The sequence below is a fragment of the Ovis aries genome, chromosome 11 (assembly GCF_016772045.2).
Source record: "Ovis aries strain OAR_USU_Benz2616 breed Rambouillet chromosome 11, ARS-UI_Ramb_v3.0, whole genome shotgun sequence".
NCBI lineage: Eukaryota > Metazoa > Chordata > Mammalia > Artiodactyla > Bovidae > Ovis > Ovis aries.
The window spans coordinates 42,995,704-43,012,187 of record NC_056064.1 but is presented as its reverse complement, the minus strand read 5'-3'; the positions used below and the strand labels follow the sequence as shown (position 1 = coordinate 43,012,187).

At 54.6% G+C, this 16,484-nt stretch overlaps 3 non-coding genes and 1 pseudogene across 3 annotated transcripts; all 4 read right to left on the bottom strand.

The window, feature by feature from the left end:
* Position 1: 1 nt before the first annotated feature.
* On the bottom strand, positions 2-16,416 carry LOC121820713 (mitochondrial fission factor-like; annotated as a pseudogene).
* LOC121820718 (U2 spliceosomal RNA) lies at positions 1,264-1,454 on the bottom strand. The gene has a single exon (XR_006061412.1). It is a non-coding gene; the product is annotated as a U2 spliceosomal RNA (small nuclear RNA).
* On the bottom strand, positions 10,395-10,585 carry LOC114117123 (U2 spliceosomal RNA). Its single transcript, XR_003590908.1, has one exon. It is a non-coding gene; the product is annotated as a U2 spliceosomal RNA (small nuclear RNA).
* LOC121820719 (U2 spliceosomal RNA) lies at positions 16,011-16,201 on the bottom strand. The gene has a single exon (XR_006061413.1). It is a non-coding gene; the product is annotated as a U2 spliceosomal RNA (small nuclear RNA).
* Positions 16,417-16,484: the final 68 nt, after the last annotated feature.

The window sequence follows — 16,484 nt, the reverse complement described above, 5'->3', positions numbered from 1 at the left end:
TTCAGCTGTTGAGATAGTATTTTTGAGCGTTGAGGTTACTTCCAGCGGAGAAACCAGAGCTATCAAGCAGCCAGAATGCTACAGTGATTGAATACATACATGGCCCTTTCTCCTTTAGCACGTTCTCTGTTCTGTCACCTGAAGTTCCTTCCATGTTGTATCTCTATTGGAAATGTCATACATGGAGTCCGTTCTGACCGGCTGTTACCATTTTGGTGAACAGCCAGCGCGCTCTTTTTAGCCTGTCAGCTGCACCCATTTCCTCATTTTGAGGGGTTGGAGTCTTTCTAAACCCAGAAAATCTAGCTGTCTTTCACTTAGCGAAAGCACACGAGGTGGTATTTTTTAGTGCCAGAGGTTTTGAAGGGAGTTGACTGTATAAGGTCAAGATCGGTTGGCCTTGAAAATGGACTGTCTTACTTCCTGCTACAATAATTCTCTCAGGAACACGCGCACTTCCCGTAATCACACGAGCATTTAAACCTCCTCCTTGGAATCCTTGTTCCAGGTCAGCATTTTGGAAGTGCTCCCTTTCATTTTCCCCAGGACCCTCATTCACTAATTAATACCTTCCTTTTCATACTGAGGAATTCGACTAGCTTCCGCCATCTCAGCAGTGGGAGAAGAAAACGCTTTCTCCCTCACTAAATGTATACCAACTACTGCTTGCTTTTGGACATTACCTGTAAATCCTTTGAGTTGCTTCCAGGTGCACGTGCTGCACGTAGAGCCACTTTTGTGCCCCTGAGCCCCGCTGGAGGGTCTGCGGGCTAAGGGCCTCAGCTGAGCGCGCGCGCGCGCGCGCGCGCGCGAGAGAGAGAGAGAAAGCAAGCTTCTGCGGCCACACTTCGGGGTCTTACTACACACAGTCTTGGACCAAAAATGGAAACGCACGTCTGTAGAAGCGAGCAGACTCCTTACGGGACCGCTGGCAATAGAAACACGTCGCTGCGAACGCTTATGTAAGGCCGCGTTCCTCCCTTCGGAAGCCTCCCAGCAAAGAGTCTCCCTTCTCTCGTTTCCACAATAAAAAAAACAACACAGCTGTATAACGTAGCGAGCACAAAACTTTCAGCTCTAAAACCAACACGGAACAGACGCGGCAAAATGAACGGACCCCACACTGGGCCCAAGTGCACGGCGATGAAAACTCACGAAAGACAAGTAAGAGCCGGCAAGCTGAGCTTTCCCGTCTCGCTATTCCGAAACTCCAGGTTTATCACACACCGTCTGTTTTTGTCGCACCACGCTTATTTCCCCCCGAGGGGGTGCACCGTTCCTGGAAGTACTGCAATACCAGGTCGATGCGTGGAGTGGACGGAGCAAGCTCCTATTCCAACTCCCTGCTCCAAAAATCCATTTAATATATTGTCCTCGGATAGAGGACGTATCAGATATTAAACTGATAAGAACAGATACTACACTTGATCTTAGCCAAAAGGCCGAGAAGCGATACCCGTTGGCCCAACCTGGCCGCAGCCGCCCTCGCTCCATCTCCATTAAACGCACGGTGAGCGCCCTGAACCACCCTCCTTGTCTGATTCCTTTTGCGTCGTCGACAGTGCTGTCATCGGACTCCTGTGCAGACCTTTTCGTCCTCTACCTTTGAAAGGACAAGTTCTATGTCCTTAATTGTTCCGCCATTCCCGCGCCGGACAGCCATTTCTAATCTGCATGCTCCGCCTTCCGCCGCCCGAGGGGGCGCGGCTACAGCGGGCGGACTCCGCCCTCCGGACCGCCTCCTCGCGCCCGGAGCCCGCCTCGCGACCCAGGGGCGGCTGCCGGAGACGGCGAGGGAAGCGCTGACACGGAAGCAGCTCTCACGGATCCAGCCCCAGAAATCAAGAACTCGCTTTTGTCGCTCGTTCCCCGGCTCGCGCTGCACTCGCAACCATTGCCTCCTACACGCTGAGCTACTGCCCGACACCCGTCACGGTTACCGCGGCTCTAACGGCCAGCACCACACCCCCTCGCCCCTCCTTGCTCCCGGCCGCTCTGCTCGCGTCCGTGTTCTCCCGCCCGTCTTCTGCCCCACAGTTCGGGTCCCCTGGGGCGGCGGGGTGGGCGTGGGGGTGGGGGGATTCGTCCTGACAAGGGATGTCCTGGGGCACAGCCGTTGGAATGGAACACTGCCCGTCGCGATCACTTGGCAGCTCCGTTTCTCACTGCGTGATGCGCTCCCGCGGAATTTGCTCCAATCGGGGTGCACGGACTGAAGGGTCTGCGAAGGGCGCCCGGCCCCGGGGCACAGCGTTCTGCGGAGGCCGCTCGGGTGCCCCTTGTGCCCTCGCGGCGGTGCCGGGCCGTGGCGGTCCCGGCCACCCTCGCCGCAACGGAGCCCTGAAGCTCGGGAGATCAGGGACGGTGACTGGAAGAGCAGGGCAGGCGTTCTCCGGCAGCGCCTCGTCCCCCAGCCTCGCCAACAACCCCGCGTGGCATCAGACTTTGGAATGCTTTTTCGGTGGAGGGTGGGGAAAGCGCGAGGGGTGGATCTCTTAGGTGAGAACCGTACCTCGGCCTAGCTCGGATATGCGGTTTTCTCTCCTGGGTAAATAAAGTTGAGCGTCCCTTCCTGTTTCAGAGAAGCCTTTAGATTTTCTCTCTGTGAGCTATTAATAACCTCCCTGTCGGTGGTCTTCGACCCTCTTCCCTATTCCTGCTGGCTTTTCGGTTGGGCTCTGCTTAAGGTGATGATGATTGCATTGTTTAAAGGTTCCGTTTTTATATCGTCATATTTATCAATTTTAAAAAGATATCTTTCACATTTTGAGTCGAAAGGACTTATGAAGTAATTTCCTAAACCTTCCTCTAGGTCTTCTTCTTCTTCTCCCTCAACATCTACGTCGTCCAGCCGGGGGATCCTTTCCGGGGGTTGGGTGGTGGTGTTCAGTCGCGCCCGACTCTTGGCGACCCCATGGACTGTAGGCCCGCCAAGCTCCTCCGTCCATGGAATTTTCCAGGCAAGAGTCCTGGAGCGGGTTGCCATTTCCTGTTCCTCCTCCAGGGCATCTGCCCCACGCACGAATGGAACCGGCGCCCCTTGCATCTCCCGCATCAGCAGGCAGATTCTTGACCACTGCCCCAACCGTCCTCTGGAGCACAGTGTGAATGAGCGAGTTTTTCCTTCATACCACCTGTTTGAGATGCCACCTGTAAGCCTCAACGGCATCCCATGTGCATTTTGGAGTCACAGGCCTGGACTTGCCTTTAAAATGTAGCAGAGCTCACAGCCCTAACCACCTTTGGTACTCCGAGGCCACGAGTTGACCCATCCCCTCCATGCACCGTCAGACAGAGCCCCGACACTGAGAGGTGACCCTTCAAGGCCAAGTAGGAATCCCTTACAGGAATGACCCTTCTCCGGAGAACGGATGCGACGGGCACTGTGGAGTGGGCCGACCCTCTGCCCGACCAGGAGGCCGTGTGAGAAGGCGCCTGCCTTTACCCCCGGGACACGGGTTTGCCTGAGAGGACACCGATGTGAGTGTCGGAGCTGGGGTCCGGGCTGGCCGCCTTCACCGCCGGTTCTGACAAACGGTCATTAACCACCCGAGACTCGACCCACCAGGGCTTGTGCTGGGTCCCAGGGCCAGACACCGCTCCTGTTCCCCGGCCCCGGATGTGTCCCGCCCAGGAGCAGAATGGCCAGGACCCCACCCCCCACCGCCACCCCCACCCCCGCCGGTGTGATGAGGAGGGGACCCTGTGTGTGCTCAGCCGCTCGGTCCCGTGAGACTCTCTGCGACCCCATGGACGGTAGCCTGCCAGGCTCCTCTGCCCATGGAATTTTCCAGGCGAGTAACTGCAGCGCGTCGCCATTTCCTACTCCAGGGGATCTTCCCGACCCAGGGGTCGAACCCGCGTCTCCTGCGTCTCCCGCACTGGCAGGCGGAGTCTTTGCCACTGCGCCACCTGGGAAGCTCTTGAGGGAACTGTTGAGAGGTGGACGACTGGGTGCGGCTCCCACCTGGTGTGACCTCCTCAGGGCTCCAGGCTTCTCCCGTGTGGCTCGGGGTCCCTACCCGGACACACCCAATAAGCGACAAGGTGCGAAGGACAGACAGGAAGCCAGCCGAGTCAGGAAGGGCTTCCAGACCCGGGAGACGGCCTATGGGACAGGTTAGAGTTTCACTGGGGGCTCTGGCGGTGTGCGGGCCGGCCATGTTGACATGAGGGGCGAACCCGGAGGCAAGAGCCTCTCGGAGGCCCTCGGCGAGAGCGTGGGCGAGAACGCAGAGGCGCAAAGCGAGGGGGCGCGCTGGCGGAAGGAGGGCCGCGGCCTGCGCCCCGCTGACCCGCCGAGCCGCCGCGAGGGTGTGATCTGGGCCTCGCAGCTGCTCCGGGGAACGCTTGCTTCTAGTGGGCTCTTTCTTGCAGTCATCATCCCCCAACCCCACGTCTCTCCCCTCACAGACTCCTTCCGTATCCCAGACTGGGCCGGCTGGGTTCAGCTTCTCCGGGGGGAACCAGCACGGCCCTGCTGTGCCCCACCTTTACCCAGGCCGGAGCCCTCCTAGCTCGGATCAACGCGCTTCTCTGACCCCTCTGTACGGTGCCCGTCAAGGCGGCTCTCCACCCGAGTTTCACGGAGGAGAGAACAGCTGGCGGTGTGTGGTGGAGAGTCTGACTCTGCCTGGAGGTTATGGCCGAGAGCTGCTAAGCCTCGCCCTTCCCTCGTCCCCTCTCACCCTGGACCCCGGCAAGCTGATGAGAAAAGCCTCCCGCCGGCCACCCCTCTGCTCAGCACTGTCCTCTTTAAAAAAAAAAAAAAAAAAAAAAAATCCACGACCTAGAAGTTGAGACTTGCGTTTTACTCAGCGGGAATATTTAGGACTTCCAGCCCCGGAGTCAGCGTCTGAAGCGACCCTGAGAGAACCGCCAGGAGGAGGTGGGCAGTGCGGGGGAGGAGCCAGGTGACACACAAGTTTTGCCACAAAGGGCAGGCGGTCTGAACGTCGAAAGGTGTTTCCTATTCTGTAGAGGAAAAGAAAACCAGGCATCCCGAGTTAAGGAATTTAGCGAGATGCTCAAGCCTGGGCTCATGGAAATCATGCCTTTGATGCGCACCTCAGCGCTCCGGGGCCACCATCCTGTGCTTTTCACATCCTGGGCTTCCTCGGGGCTCACCTGCAGGGAGTGGCTGCAGTGGGATGGCCACTCAGTTCAGTTCAGTTCAGTTCAGTTCAGTCGCTCAGTCGTGTCCGACTCTTTGCGACCCCATGAATCGCAGCACGCCAGGCCTCCCTGTCCGTCACCATCTCCCGGAATTCACTCAGACTCACGTCCATCGAGTCCGTGATGCCATCCAGCCATCTCATCCTCGGTCGTCCCCTTCTCCTCCTGCCCCCAATCCCTCCCAGCATCAGAGTCTTTTCCAGTGAGTCAACTCTTCCCATGAGGTGGCCAAAGTACTGGAGCTTCAGCTTTACCATCATTCCTTCCAAAGAAATCCCAGGGTTGATCTCCTTTAGGATGGACTGGTTGGATCTCCTTGCAGTCCAAGGGACTCTCAAGAGTCTCCTCCGACACCACGGTTCAAAAGCATCAATTCTTCGGCGCTCAGCCTTCTTCACAGTCCAACTCTCACATCCATACGTGACCACAGGAAAAACCATAGCCTTGACTAGACGGACCTTAGTCGGCAAAGTAATATCTCTGCTTTTGAGTATACTGTCTAGGTTGGTCATAACTTTCCTTCCAAGGAGTAAGCGTCTTTCAATTTCATGGCTGCAGTCACCATCTGCAGTGATTTGGGAGCCCCCAAAAATGAAGTCTGACACTGTTTCCACTGTTTCCCCATCTATTTCCCATGAAGTGGTGGGACCGGATAGTCTTTCAGTCCCGAGCAGGGCTTCACCGGCTCGCCCTCCCTCCCGTGATGGCCGAAATTGCTGATGACTGTGACGTCCTTGTTTACTGATGCGGAGGGAAATGTTCCATTTCTCACCACCATCAGAACACCGACCTGGCCTCCTTTCGTGGCTCTTAGTCTACCACGGAGAGCCACCCTGCTCTCCCTGGGAAGCCTCATCATGTGACTTGTCGATCTTCTCGGACCCCCTAGATGCCTGTGTGTTGTGTCGTGGTGGTGGTGGTGGCGGTGGTGGGCGCGGGGAATCTGGTGGGGGTCCTCAGTTTCCGGGCGCAGGACAGATTTGGGGTAGGGGGATGGGGAGATGCGACCCGGAATTCTATGGGGCTTGCGCTCAGCATTTTCCAGGACGGGTCCACAGGCCTCCCCACCAGACTGGGTGGACTCCTGTCCGTGACAGAACCCTCGAATTCGGTGTTTCCTCACCCGTCCACTGTCCACCGAGTGCCCGTGGCGGGTTATACCCAAAACCGGTCTGGCGCCGTCCTACGCCGATTCGACCTGCATCGGCGGCAGGGCATCGAACCCTTTCCCTGTCACGGAAAAGTCCGTGTGTCAGAACACGCGGGCCTCTGAGCAGTGCTTCCGGATGCACTCCGGGCAGCCGAAAGGATGCCCTCTACCTCAGGCGGGGACTCGAACCCGGCCAAACCCAGGTTGGGACTCCAATCCACGTGGCTGGGCCTCCAACCGAGCCAAAACCCACGGTACCTGGTTTCAAGAGCTGATGAAGCTCAGTTTCTCCATGTCCCTATCGGAGAAAGAATTCAGTGAGAGACAAAGTGATAGATAAGAAGTGGATTGATTCAGAGAGAAACACACTCCATAGGCAGAGTGCGGGCCATCACACAGGGCGAGGGTGGCGGCCTCGAGAGGCGGCATGGTGCGCTTTCATGGGCCGGGTGATTTCATAGGCTAGTGGGTTGATCAGCTGATAGGCTAATCAACCCGGAATAGTCATTGGAAGGGCTGATGCTGAAGCTGAAGCTCCAATGCTTTGGCCACCTGAGGCGAAGAGCTGACCCACTGGAAAAGCCCCTCATCTCATGCTGGGAAAGATTGAAGGCAGAAGGAGAAGGAGACCACGGAGGATGAGACGGTTGGGTGGCCTCACCGACTCAAAGGACGTGAGCTCGAGCCAGCCCTGGGAGATGGTGAAGGACAGGGAAGCCTGGCGAGCTGCAGTCCACGGGGTCACGACGGAGAGACTGGGCACCGGCAGTGAGTGGGAGGATCATTCCAACTATTCGGGGGGAGGGGTGGAGGTTTCCAGGAATCGGGCCACTGCCCGCTTTTTGGTCTTTTGACAGCGCCTTGGAACTGTCATGGCGCCTCTGGGTATGTCCTTTAGCTTGCTGATTGAGAATCAAGGTCTGCTTGAAGCTGACTTCTCTGCCAGCTTAGCCCCCGCGGACTGTAGCCCGCCAGGCTCCTCTGTCCGTGGGATTCTCGAGGCAAGAATACTGGAGTGGGCAGCCATTCCCTTCTCCGGGGGATCATCCTGACCCAGGGATCGAACCGGGTCTCCTGCATTGCAGGCAGATTCTTTCTACCATCTGAGCCACCAGGGAAGCCCATCTTAGACCCATGTGATTCTAATGAATGTCTGTTGTGTCCTCGGGCTATGCCACACTTTCAGAAGTTGTGCCCTGCCCCCTTCCCTTCTGTTTCAGAAACACCTGTGGAGCTTGGAAGTACAGCGAGCCTCGGGCCCCTCCTGAGACAGTCCGATCCAATTGATCTCGGGAGACCTAGGCCTGCAGTGGCTTGGAGCGGCGCTTGGGTTCCCGGCCGGAGGTTGGGGCTGGGTCTCGGCGGTAAAAGCACCGGGTCCTAGCCACTAGACCCGCGGTCAGTGACGAGGACCCTGGCCCTTCGGCTCTGCACAAAGGAATTCCCAGGGAGACGGAGAGTAGTGACACAAGTGGGGCATTTATTAAGAGGAAAAGAGTACGCTGTGTGTGGATAGGCACACGGGCAGACGCAGAGGAGAGTCCCTGAGTCGCGCCCTTGGAGTGGCTTGAATTACTTTTTGAGTTTATTTTTTAAATCTTTCGGCCGCAGGGCGTGTGGGAATCACAGCTCCCCCACCAGGGATCGAACCTTCACCCTCTGGGTGGGAAGGCAAAGTCTTAACCACCGGACCACCAGGGAAGTCCCTTGAATTGCTTTTACGAGGCATTTCTCCAGGTCTCCTTTGGCCGATCATTTGGATCTGCCTGGCTCACGGGCCATATCTGGTCTCTCTCAGGGTCCTTCCACAGGTGTGCATGCGTCTCTTAGCCAAACTGGACTCTACCCAAGAGGCCTGTGGGTAGCCTAGCATTAGTTAGCATCACTCCCCTTTGACCTCCAAGGAGCCTTTCTGTGCCTGTGTGGTCAGGGAGGTCTCCTGACTTCCGGAAAGAGAAATGTGTGGTCTGGGCGCGCGCCCAGCCTGCTCGCCCTCATTGCCCTGCCCTTCTCCTCTTGGAACTTTTGGTCAATAGAGAATGCACCTCCAACTGCTTTACCCTGGGGTGGGGGTGGGGAGCGGCAGGTACCTCCTGCCCCACCATGGCTGTACGGCGGTGCCTGGTGCCCGGGACCCAAGTACGATTTCAACGAGAGCCGGGGACACCCACCCCACACCCCCGCCCACAGTAGGTCTGGAAGGGAAAAGATCTCTGGAAGGTATGTGAGGAAAGACCTTTGCAGGGAGGACGACATTGGCCTGTAATTTGTTTGGTCGGGCCCAGCCAGTCTTAGGGCTACCGGAAGGAACCTGAGTTCAATCGCCTACGCCTACGGTCGGAAGGGGTGGCCAAGCTATTCTCTTGCGCGGCCACGTCGGGTGGTATTTCTACCCGAGAACGGTCACCGTCCAACTAACCATCGGTTGGGGTCAGTGTGAGGGGTGGAGGGCGCGTGAGTGAACCAGGCATATCTAGGAAACGGTCCAAGGAAGAACCGGTTCTGACTCCGAGTTGGATCTGTTTCTTGGTCTTTAATCTTGGGGTTTTGTTGCTTTTGTTATTATCATCGTACACAATGACCTGCCCCCAGAGAGCTGTGCCCCTCTGCCCGACGGTTAAAAGTGTCTTTGGTCGGCTCACAGGAGGGCTGATCTGACCCTACCCACCTGTGTGCACAACTCCACAAAAGAAGAGATCCGCACATCCTCTCCCCGACACTGGCCATCCCAGGACATGATTTTGCAAGACTGATGGCCCCTTTTAGTTTATGCTTCACCGCCTCTCCCTCTCTCCTCGGCCTTTTTTGTGCTTTGCTTCCTCATCGCTTCCCTCTCTCTGGTTCCATGAAAGAACCTGGCCTCTAGACCCCAATAAGACGGTTATTGGGAGACATTAGTCTGCCAACCTCTCTGGGACCAATCGGAGTCAGTACCGGAAACAAACGGCAGCAAATATATGGGAGATCTGGCAGATAACCGAGTTTCAGGAGATATGGAGGACTTTGGGAGACAGAAGAGATGGGCCCGAGGCACGAGAGAGGAGGATGGAGCCTGATGAGACTCACCCACCCTGATCGCTTCAGACCTGAGTGTCAGGGCTTCCAAAATCTCTGCGGCCTGCGAGTTTAGGACAGCGCCTTCTGTACAGAGTACACAGGAGAAGACCAAAAGTTCAGACAGGAACAACTCACTCCTATGGCACAATAGAAAGACCGTTCCAGAAACCAGTCTGCAGATGAAAAAAAAAAAAACAAAAAAAAGGGGGGGGTGGGAGTGGTGGGGGGAAGCTTCGTAAACGAAACCTAAAGGTTAAAGAATCAAACGACTGACTCTTTCGAAAAGACCCCACGCTGGGAAAGATCGAAGGCAGAAGGAGAAAGGGAGGATAGAAGATGAGATAGATGGTTGGATGGCATCAGCCATATGAGTGTGAGCAAGCTCTGGGAGTTAGTGATGAACAGGGAAGTGTCGCGGTCCGGGCGCAGGTTGGAAAAGAATTTCCAGACATGAGACACAATGAGAGGGAAATGACGTTTGTTAGAACGGGAGACGCTGTTAGAACAGCGGGCCGGCTCAGGAGAGAACCACTTTTTTACCCAGGGTACACGGAGTGGGACAGGGGGTCTTGCAGGTCATTTGCTGATTGGATGAAGCACATACACTGGGTTGGAGGAAACAGTAGGGCAAATGTCTTCTCCCTGTGTGGTAGGAGGGGAGACAGGTTATACTGCTCGAGAGGACCTGAAATCCATTAATGGTTACAACGTGGGGGAAGGAAAGGAGGATAATGGTCTGGTTTTCCTGTTCCTGCATTCCAAGAAGACTCTCGTAGGTTTTATCTGCTCTTTCATCCTTGGGTCACCACAGGAAATAGAGACAGGGAAAAGCCAAGCACAGCTAAGCAATTGAATCAAACTGAAAGAATCAAAATCAGCCTAAAAGAAAACAAAACAAAGACAGGGGAAAAGCCACACAAACCCCACAGAAGCCCAAGTGAAAAACACAAAAGAGAAGAGAAATATTCCGAGGAGAAAAGCCAGAAAAGAAACAAATCTACCATTTGGGGGTGCCGGTTTTGTCCTCGGAGAGAGCGCACCATTCCTGGGAAGTGCTGCAACACAGAACAGGCTCCGATGCCAACCGCTTGCTCCAAAAACTCACTTAACAACGTATTGTTCCCAGATAGAGGAGGTATCAGATGTTAAGCTGGTAAAGAACAGATACTACACTCGATCTCAGCCAAAAGGTGGAGAAGCAGCGTTGCTTTCTCGGGCGGCAGCCACCATCCTCCCCTCCTCTCCATTCAGCTCACCATGAGCAACCTGCCCGTCACCCGTCAGTCGTCAGTCAAGATTCCTGGCTCTCTAGCCCATGTCCGCTCCAGACCAGTGAAACAACTTGTTCTCCACATTCTGGTCAATTCTCACATCTCTTCTGGCTCCCTGGCCCCCATCTTTCCCGGGGCAATGACTCTCTGCGTCCATGACCCGCCCTCCTCCAACCCTGAGGGCGCGGCCAGCATCCTCAGGCTCTGCCCATGCATCCTAGGTGCCAGCTCTGGTCCACAGGCGGGGGAACCGTGCTTGGGGCGCGGGAGCGGCAGGACAAGAACGGTCCAGATGCTCTCGAAGCCCGGAGTCAGCCCGGGGTCGTGGCTGTGCATCCGGGGCAGCTGTGTGAGCTCTGGCGGCTCCAGGCCGCCGGACACCCGACTCCTTCCCATGGTCCCAGCCAGGCTCCTCAACTGAGAGCCCGGGACGGTAGCTCAGCTGATAACGAGTCTGCCTCCAATTCACGCGACCCCAATTCGATTCCTGGGTCGGGAAGATCCCTGGGAGAAGGGGTAGGCTACCCACTCCAGTATTGTTGGGCTTCCCTGGTGGTGAAATCTGCCTGCAGGGGACCTGTGGGAGACCTGGAGTCCATCCCTGGGTAGGGAAGATCTGCAGAAGGGAACGTCTGCCCACTCCAGTATCCTTGCCTGAAGAATTCCAAAGACAGAGGAGCCTGGCAGACTACAGTCCACTGGGTTGCAAAGAGTCGGACACGGCTAAGCGACTTTCACATCACCAGGAGAGCGCGCTCGTCTTTTCTCCGTTCTCCGCAAAGCCCCTAGAGAGCTGCAGGGTCTGTGAGACCAGCACAGTCGGCCCTCCCCCTGACCGACTCTCTAGTTCTGAGGGGAAAGACAGCCCCCCGGAAAGACCCCCCCCCGCCCCCACCCTGGGGACTGCCCTGCGAGACAGCCACCTGGCAGTCACTGCCCTGCATTCTTTGCTATGATCACACCCACTTGGTTACTGGACACGCTAGAGAGGATCGACGCTGTTACCATCCTCGTTTCACTGTCGTGATCAACGAGACCAGAGAGGCTAAGACACTTGCCCTGGGGTCACACAGCTAGCAGGCAGCTGACCTGCGGGGTTGACCGCGGTGTCCCAAGACCTCGCCCGGTCCTGGAGCACAGGCCCCGCTCACTGATGGCGCCTCCGAGGGGGAAGCCACCAGAAGGGGAAGGCGACTTTGGAGGGGCGCAGGGTTGCTGGTGCCACACGCGCCGGTTTGCTGGCGCCAGGCCCACAGCACCAGCGTTTCTATAAGGGTGGGTGGCACCTGGGGTCACGGCCTCACCTGACCCTGCCTCGGCTCCTGGCTCCGTGACTCCCTGCCGCCCTGGGTTTTCCCTCTCTCCTGTGGGAGGGAAAGGGTGGAGGGGTGATCTGTTTCACAACTTCTCGGGGAACCCTAATAACCTGCCGGCCAAATTAGCTCTGAGACCCCCTCTGCAGGAGTCAGCCCTCAACCGGCAAACACTAGGGAGAAACAGTGACTTTGCCAGACACTTCTCTGAGCCGTCATCTCCTGGTGGAAATCTCGGTTCTAAGAAAACCTAACGTGGGCCCGTTTTCAGCCATCCCCTTCCCTCCTGCCACCAGAGGTGCCCCTCTGTGCCCCAAGATGGTTTTGAGTTTGTGAGTATCTAGCACCAGACAGACATGTCATACACACACACACACACACACACACACACACACACACACACAAATATGGACATGCTTTTTTAACTCCGCTTACCCACAACCCCACTTGCTCCAGGCCTTATCCCTCTCCGCCCCCAACCCCAACCCTTCTCTCGCACCCCGCTTAGCCGAAACTGTTCCTAGTGTTCAGTGCCAAGTCCTGTGCAATGCTTCCTTGACCCCATGGACTGCAGCACACCAGGGTTCTCTGTCCCTCACCATCTCCCAGAGATGTTCCAAGGTCACGTCCGGTGACTCGGTGATGCCACCCAACCCTCTCATCCTCTGTCACCCTCTACCCCTTCTGCCTTCAATCTCTCCCAGCATCAGAATCTTTTCCAAGGAGTCAGCTCTTCGCATCGGGTGGCCATAGTATCGGAGCTTCAGCTTCGGCACCGGTCCTTCCAAGGAGAATTCAGGGTTGACTTCCTTTAAGATGGACTGGTTTGATCTCCTTGCGGTCCAAGGGACCCTCAGGAGTCTTCTTCTGCACCACAGTTCCAGAGCGTCAGTTCTTCGGCCTCTGCCTTCTTTATGGTCCAGCTCTCACACCCGTACGTGACTACTGGAAAGACAATAGCCTTGACTCTACGGACTTCTGTTGACAAAGTGACGTCTTTGCTTTTTAACACACTGTCTAGGTTTGTCATAGCTTTCCTGCCAAGAAGCAATCGTCTCCTGATGTCCTGGCTGCAGTCACCATCCTCAGTGATTTGAGAGCCCAAGAAGAGGAAATCTGTCACTGCTTCCACGTTTTCCCTTTCTACTTGTCAGGAAGTGATGGGACCAGATGTCATGATCTTAGTGTTCTCTTCTTTCTTTCTTTTTTAATATTGAGGCGTTTTTCTTCCAAATTATTTATGGATTTGTTTTTGGCTGCACTGGGTCCTTGTTGACACGTGCAGGCTTTCTCTCGTTGCGAGCGCGGGCTACTCTCTACTTGTGGCTTATGGGCTCTAGAGTGCGGGCTCAGTAGTTGTGTCACGGGGGCTTAGTTGCCCCGTGGCCTGTGGCATCTTCCTGGACCAGGGATTGAACACATGTCCGCTGCATCGGCAAGCAGATTCTTAACCGCTGGGCCACCGGGGAAATCTAATGTTGAGTTTTAAGCCGGCTCTTTCACTCTCCTCCTTCACCCTCAGCAGGAGGCTCTTTAGTTTCTCGTCCCTTTCTGCCATTAGAGTGGTATCATCCGCAGATCTGAGGTTGTTGAGATTTCTCCCGGTGACCTTGGTTCCAGCTTGTGACTCATCTAGCCCGGCATTTCTCGTGATGTGCCCTGCGTAGAAGTTAAACAGACAGGGTGACCAGAAACAGCCTGGGCGGACTCCTTTCTCAACTCTGAACCAGTCAGTTGTTTCGTGGAAGGTTCGTGGAAGGTTCAGTAGTTGTTGCTTCTTGACCCACATACAGGTTCCTCGGGAGACAGGTAAGATGGTCTGGTATTCCCATGTCTTTGAGAGTTTGTTATGGATCCACACAGTCAAAGGCTTTAGCCGACTCAGTGAAACAGAGGTAGAGGCTTTTCTGGATTTCCCTTGCTTTCTCTAGGATCCAGAGAATGTTGGCGATTTGATCTCTGGTTCCTCTGCATTCCCTAAACTCAGCTTAAACATCGGGAAGTTCTGGGTTCAGGGACTTTTGAAGCCAAGCTTGGAGGATTTTTGAGCATAACCTTACTAGCAGGAGTCCCTGGTGGCTCAGGCGGTAAAGCGTCTGTCTACAATGCAGGAGACCTGGGTTCGATCCCTGGGTCGGGAAGATCCCCTGGAGAAGGAAATGCCTGGAAAATCCCACGGACAGAGAAGCCTGGTAGGCTACAGCCCATTCCATGGGGTCGCAAAACGTCGGACACGACTGAACAACTTCACTTTCACTTTACCAGCACGAGAGATGAGTGCAATTGTCCCGTGGTACCTGGGCAGATTCCCACAGCGGCTGCTTTTCCCACCACACTGTCCGGTGCACTTAGATCAGCGCCCAGCACCTAGATCTTGGTCGAATGCCAGAGTCAATGGGAGAGGACGAAAGAAGATAATATGGGGAAGTCGTTCCGGTTTATACATGATCTGAACTTTGTGCTGACCTGAACAGCCTGCCTTGTGTATCCAAAAGACACAGTGGCTCTTACTTGAGGCCCTCTTTTCTCTTTTAAGTAATAATAACTCCAAGTAATAATGCAACTTCAGTGGCACTGATCTCTGTCAGTCTGTCACCTGTATAAATGAAATCCCAATACGACCCACACACAGACTGAGTTTAAAGCCCATCATTTTCTTTTTCTTTTAATTTTTACTTTATTTTACTTTACAATACTGTATTGGTTTTGCCATACATTGACATGAATCCACCACGGGTGTACATGAGTTCCCAAACATGAACCGCCTCCCACCTCCCACCCCGTATCATCTCTATGGATCATCCCCTTGCACCAGCCCCAAGCATCCTGTATCCCGCATCGAACATAGACCGGCGATTCGTTTCTTACATGATAGTATACGTGTTTCAATGCCATTCTCCCAAATCATCCCACCCTCGCCCTCTCCCTCAGAGTCCAAAAGTCCGCTCTACACATCTGTGTCTCTTTTGCTGTCTCGCATACAGGGTCATCATTACCATCTTTCTAAATTCCATACATATGTGTTAGTATACTGTATTGGTGTTTTTCTTCACTCTGTATAATCGGCTCCAGTATCATCCATCTCATTAGAACTGATTCAAATGTATTCTTTTTAATGGCTGAGTAATACTCCATTGTGTATATGTGCCACAGCAAATGAAGCAACTGACAAACAACTAATCTCAAAAATATACAAGCAACTTATGCAGCTCAATTCCAGGAAAATAAACGACCCAATCAAAAGACGGGCCAAAGAACTAAATAGACATTTCTGCAAAGAAGACATGCGGATGGCTAACAAACACATGAAAAGATGCTCAACATCACTCTTTATTAGAGAAATGCAAATCATGACCACAATGAGGTACCACTTCACACCAGTCATAATGGCTGCGATCCAAAAGTCTGCAAGCAATAAATGCTGGAGAGGGTGTGGAGAAAAGGGAACCCTCCTACATTGTTGGTGGGAATGCAAACTAGTACAGCCACTATGGAGAACAGTGCGGAGAGTCCTTAAAAAACTGCAAATAGAACTGCCTTATGACCCAACAATCCCACCGCTGGGCATACACACTGAGGAAACCAGAATAGAAAGAGACACATGTACCCCAATGTTCGTCGCAGCACTGTTTATAATAGCCAGGACATGGAAGACAACCTAGATGTCCATCAGCAGAGGAATGGATAAAGCCCATCATTTTAACCTAGACTCCAAATGGCTTTAAGTGGGAACTGCCTGAAGTCAGAAGACATGAATACAGGAGTAACCTTAGAGATATCAGGAGAAGGCAGGTGGGTAGAGACAGAAGATCTCATTCCTGAGTGAGAATGAAGGGTAAAAGCGCCTGCACTTAAATTAGGTTAATGAACTAAAAGACCCTCTTAGAGAACTGGGTAGAGCAAGCAAGTTTTAAGCTCCAGTGTTGGCATTTTACCCTCCTACAGTAATCAGCATGTAGACAGACTTGAAAGCCTCCTGAGAGAGCCAAACGCTTTACAGGAAAGGGCAGTTTCTGTCTTTGGGTACCTCTGTAAGTGTCCCCGAGGGGGTGCACCGTTCCCGGAAGTACTGCAATACCAGGTCGATGCGTGGAGTGGACGGAGCAAGCTCCTATTCCAACTCCCTGCTCCAAAAATCCATTTAATATATTGTCCTCGGATAGAGGACGTATCAGATATTAAACTGATAAGAACAGATACTACACTTGATCTTAGCCAAAAGGCCGAGAAGCGATACCGTGGCACCGCCCGTCGCTGTCGCCGTCCTGCTGTCCTGCATGTTGCACTCAGGGTGACCGGGTCCCCGCTCACTCCAGGTCTCCCTTCCTTGGCCTCGTTGACAGTGTTCTGGCGGCGCTACACCAGACGCTCGAGCAGAAGTTGGATTCTCCACACTGTAAACGAGAAATTCCGCATCCGCTGTGGCTTTGTGGTTCTCGGGCGGAAGCGCCGCCTCGAATCTGCATGCCCCGCCCTCTGTCGCCAAGAAGGCGTGGCTCCGGCGGGACGGCAGCTCCC